Source organism: Orycteropus afer, unplaced genomic scaffold (assembly GCF_000298275.1).
Source record: "Orycteropus afer afer isolate SDZICR_OR568_19922 unplaced genomic scaffold, OryAfe1.0 scaffold00290, whole genome shotgun sequence".
NCBI lineage: Eukaryota > Metazoa > Chordata > Mammalia > Tubulidentata > Orycteropodidae > Orycteropus > Orycteropus afer.
The window spans coordinates 3,512,506-3,518,412 of record NW_006921877.1 but is presented as its reverse complement, the minus strand read 5'-3'; positions in this window follow the sequence as shown (position 1 = coordinate 3,518,412).

Genomic DNA, 5,907 nt, shown 5'->3' with positions numbered 1-5,907 from the left:
GAGGAGTGGCACGTAGCGCCTAAGGCACTTACTTGACTGTTAACCAGAAGGCTGGTGGTTCAAACCCACCAGCCACTCCTTGGAAGGGGCAAATTTAGGGGCCCTAATATATGGCATACATAGACTATCAAGCATAACCCAAAATGCACAAACAGCAGAAGAGAAACTAGATGAATGGGACCCTCTCAAAATTAAATTTTTATGTGCTTCCATAGACTTCTCCAAAAGAATCAAAAGAGAACCTACAGATTGGGAAAAAATATTTGGCAATGACATATCTGACAAGGAACTTATCTCTAGAATTTATAAAAAAAACTCTAACACCAATTAATCCAATTAAAAAATGGGCAGAAGACATGAACAGACACTTCACCAAGGAGAATATTCAGGCGGCCAACAAACATATGAAGAAATGTTCACGATCATTAGCCATTAGAGAGATGCAAATCAAAACAATGAGATACCATCTTGCCCTAGCACTAGCACCAAAGTTCAACAAGACAGAAAATAACAAATGCTGGCATGGATATGGAGAGATTGGGACTCTCATACACTGCTGATGGGACTGTAAAATGGTACAACCACTGTGAAAAGCAGTATGGTGATTCCTTAAAAAGTTGGAATTAGAAATACCATTTGACCCAGCCATTCCATTACTAGGTATATATCCTAAAGAAATGAGAGCCATGACAAGAACAGACATGTGCACACCCATGTTCATCACAGCACTGTTTACAATAGACAAAGATAGTAACAACCTAGTGTCCATCAACTGAGGAATGGATAATCAAACTTTGGTACATACACACAATGGAATACTGTGCAATGCTAAAGAATAATGTAGAATCTGAAAAACACCACATAACATGGATGAACTTGGAGGACATTATGCTGAGTGAAATAAGTCAATCACAGAAGGACAAATGTTGTATTAGTCCATTATTGTAAAAGTCAAGGAAAGGTTTATATATGGAGGGAAATTTTCTTTGTTGGTTACCAGGGGTGGGAGGGGAGGGGAGGGAACACTGTTAGATAGGTAAGGATTAAATGAAGTAAGAGTATAAGATAAGTATTTGTTTGGGTAAAGAGAAAGGCAATGTACCAAATGTGAGTGATCAGCATGGTGGCATTGAGGAAGATGAACCCTTTTGCATATACAGTACTATGTTGTCAGTGAAGGCAAACATGGGTATATGGGTGGATAGATGGGTGGACGGGCTGAACTATTAGGTATGTCTATGAAGCGGGGAGTGTTCCCAAGATGATGTATAGGGTTGGCAGACAATGGTCCAATAAGTGTATTCATATGATCTGAATTCCCAGGTGTATAGTAGAGCTGAGAAGGGGCAAGGTTGTAGTCACTTCTTGATCACAGCCAGCTACCCTGAGGAACTGAGTTGTTGAACCTGTGGGCTCGGGACCGTAGTCACAGGGGACATCAAGCTCAATTGGTATGACATACTACACAAAACATTGTTCCACTTCCTACTTTGGCAAGTAGCGACTGGGATCTTAAAAGCTTGCCAGCAGCCATCTAGATGCAACAATGGGTCTCACATGTCCAGAGCAAAGAAGAATGAAGAAAACCAAAGATTCATGGAAAGAATTAGTACTAGCGACTGGTACACCATGCAATCCTCAGCCTGTATGACTATGAGACCAGAAGAACTAGATGGTGCCCAGCTACCACTGTCAACCACTCGGAGGTGATCTATGTAGGAGATCTTGGATAGAGAGGGAGAATGATATGGAACGAAACTCAAAATCATTTGGACAAAAATAAAAGGGGGAAAGGGACCAGGTTTCCTGGTCTGATAGAGCCTAGTGGAACCACTGAGACTGTGGCCCCTAGCTGCCTTTCAGGTCTGGAATTGAACCCATACCTGTGGCTTCCAGCAAAACAAAAGACAGGCATAGAAGTTGAACATTTACCTGAGGTAGATACACTCCTTGGAGAGAACAATCATGGGAGAAGGAAGGGCTGTTTATGCACAGGAAGACAGTTCAGGGGGCAGGAGTGCATGGAGGGATGGACACAGGGAAGAGGTGACTGTGGAGAGGAAGTGGGAGGGGAGCTGTTGCATTGTGGTGAATTGTGGTCAGTGTCATGAGACAAAGTGTATGTGAACTGCTGTATGGAAAGCTAATTTGCTCTGTAAATTTTCACCCAAATCACAATTAAAAAAAGAAAGAAAGAAAGAAAAAGATGATTGGATTCCTGTCAACCCTCCCATTCTACTAATCAGCAGTTCAAGAAATAGAAGGAAAACCTGAAAGGCCAGTCTCTCCATCTCATTTTCTCTGTTCCTCCCGGCCCTCAGTAGTTGCTCCTTTACCCTACACACACTCATGTGACGCCCTAAAGCTTCTGTCCATATAACAGCTAAAATCCAAGTTCTCCCTCTTTTTTTTTTTGCTTTTGTGGGTCCCTTTGTGTACATTAAAAAAAAAATTTTTTTCTAAGTCACTGAAACTACCTGTACTTATTTCAAAAAAGTTTACCCCACCACTCCATCCTCCAGACAGGATTATTTGTGCTTCCCTTCCTCATCTTGGCAAGATAACTCTGAGGAATGGGAAGAGCAGAGATGTTTCTTACACCATTCTCTTCATCTATCACCAGTTCCCATTGTGCCTACTCAGCCAACGATTTGAAAAAGTCTAAGAAATGGGCCCAACCTTCAGCCAATAGTTGACATTTCTTTATTAAGGATCAAAGAGTCAAACATACTTATATTTTAAGATTTCAGAACTGATTGCAGGCCTTGTATCTTTTCCCTTTAGAAACATTTTAATTAAAGTTTCATATGCTTTTCATAATCTTCTCCCCCCTAGATTGAATTGCCCTAGGCAAAATTTTATGTCCCATTTACTCTACAAAAGTCAAGAATATTTGTTTTTAGTTACACAACTGTTTAGATAACAGTTTCCGCCCAATAAACTTGCAGGCAGCAATTCACAAATCCTTATCTTTGACATCTCCCTTCTCCCTCCTTTAAACAGAGTTACTTTTAAAACATTCCCTGGAAGAACTGAACTACTAGCAGTTGTGTCTATTCAAGGGTGCAGTTAGGGAGGTAACCCCATTATGAGTCCTGGCATTATCTAATCTCCACCAAAGAGAAAATTTGACCTCAGAGTTATTTTGTGGTTTGTGTGTGGGGGTAGTGTCAAGCTCACCGAGAAGGCAATGCTATGAAAATACGTGAACCAAACCAAGAATCCACCATCAAGTCCGTTCTAATTCATAGGGATGCTATAGGACAGAGTAGAACTGCCCCATAGGGTTTCCAAGGTTGTAAATCTTTAAGGCAGCAGATTGCCATAAATTCTTACTCTCTGATTTCTCACTTACACCTTGGCCTTTGGAAACAGTCCCCTACAGAGATCCTAATTTAGGAACTACTGAAGGTTCTCCTAGTGGGAGGGAAGAAGTCAGCTTGAAGAATGAATGGGCCAGGGAAGAGTATGTATGGCATGTAGGAGGAGAAGTAAGTGACAGGACAAGGTGAGAAAAGGCAGAGAAAGGATGATAGGTTGAGGCAGTGCAGCAGTTCAGGTTGACAGAAAGGGTGCAGGATAAGGGACCATCAACAGTAACGATAGAGAGCCAGAGATTTATGTAACATCTTAAGGAGCAGACAGGCGGGGAAGGTTCTGCAGCCCACATGCATCTGCTCTGGAAACTGAAAATTATTTTGGAGAGTTTTTGTTTTTTAGTAATCCCTTTGCCTGATTTTCCACTAAGCTCCAGTTCCTGCCTGATGTGGTACACAAGGACCCCAGTGCCTTGCATATAACCAAAAATAAAAATAAAACCATTGCCATCGATTCCAACTTGCAGGACAAAGTAAAACTGCCCCATAGGGTTTCTAAGGCTGTGACCTTTACAGAAGCAGATTGCCACATCTTTCTTCTACACAGTGACTGCTGAGTTCCAACTGTCAACCTTTGGGATTAGCAGCCAAGCACTTAACTACTGCCCCACCAGGGCTCCTTACCTTCCGTATATAAGGCAGGCAAATATTTGTTACCTAAATGAAAGCTACTGGGAAAGAAGAAAGATTGGGCAATGTCATTACTTACTTTTTCCCCACAATCCAAAATCTATTTAAATTTACAAATCCAAACCACTCCTATCTGCCACCCAGCAAAGCCCTCGAGATCATCCTCCAATAGACTAGTTTCCTCACCAGGACATTGGGACATTTTGCTTCCTCACCTGTGACAACAGTCTGGATTTTCTCGTCATTTTTAAACAGAGGAGTGGGAAATAGAGATGGTGGAAAGAAAAGGGCATGGCTTGGGCAATGTGGGGTGTGTGTGTAGCCTAAACAGTAAACTGAGAGTCAGAAACTCTTGAGTTCTAAACCACTCAGTCAAGAATTTTGTAAACTTGTGCAAGTGTTATGGGCCATACCCTGTTTTCTCATTTTCCAAGTGGGAATAATAATACTCATTCTATGTACCTCACAAGGTGGCACCAAAGATTTAAAGAAATGATATACAAGAGCATTTTGAAAGGAGAAAATTATGCATCAGTGCGAAGTATAGGAATTAACTGTTGTTGTTATGTGCTGTCGAGTCGGACCTGACTCATAGTGATCCCTTCTTGGGTTTCCGAGGCAGTATCACTACAGAAGTAGATTGCCCCATCTTCCTTCCGAGGAGTGGCTGGCAGGTTTGAACCGCCAGCCTTCTGGTTAGCAGTCAAGTGCCTTAGGCACTACACTACCAGAGCTCTTATTAGCTGGTTATTATTTAACAATAAGCCCTGAAGGCCAATACTTATATTGTCAAAGGACTTTCACATATATTACCCTAGATTTCCTTGTTGATGGAAATGGCAGTTTATCCCTTACCATTTAATATGTGGAGAAACTGAGGCCTAAAAAATTCAGTGACTTGATCAAAGGCATCAGAATGGTAATAAATGTTTCCAGACTCCTTTCTTCCCATCAATCACATACTGGGGGGGTGGGGGGGGGAAGATTACGAAAATGTTGGCCTGTAGGCTCTAATGGCAGTTTTAAGAGGAATTGGCAGAGGTTCCCCTAATTAGGGCATCTTTTGGGCATTCAGCCTTTCCCTCCAGTGCAGTCATTAGGATGGTATTCGTATCGGTCAGTGCAGCAAGGTGGGATCCAGGTAGTATCACCTGGAGCTTATGTTCAAAACCACTTGGTATAATGGAAAATGGCTTTGGAGGCAGAATTCTATTGCTGCCAGCATTTATAGTGTGTGTGCCTGTGAATTCCTGTCATTCTTAGTCTGACTTTTCTCTCTGTGAAAAGGAGATTATAACATGCACCTCATACTTGGTTATTCTCTTGAGGCTCAAATAAGAAAACCCTTTGCAAACCGGAAGAAATGTGTACTACTATTAACTTCTCTCCCACCCTATCTCCCATCATCGGTAGCCTCTGAAGCATAAAACTTTTCCCCAACATTTGACCTGCCCAGGCCAGTATCTCCACCACCGAGTGAACGTGAATTCTAATGCCCATTCTTGGTAACACGCCCTCCCACCTCCCGCTCTTGTTTTTGTTTTTGGTTTGGGAGGAAGAGGGTCTAGATTTCGGTTATCTCGGGTCTTCATCAATCCATGTGTCTCTTTAGTATCCACTCCATCTGCTCTTGCTGGCTCTCCCGGCAGGTTCAGTCTGTGTCTTCCCTGGCTCCACCTCTCGCTCCGACCGTGGGACTGAGGCTCGGTCCCCCTGCCCCTCTAGAAGCCGGTCTCGGCTGGGTTTAGGTCTCTCCTCTTCATTACCCTCAGTGAGTCAGAAACAAAGGAGGGGGGAGCGGCACTCTCTCCGGCTCGGCGATTCGCCCTTTATTCTGAACTAGCAACGTCAGCGGGCCGGCGGATGGAGCTGCGGGGTGCGGGCTGGGCCGCCCACTGCG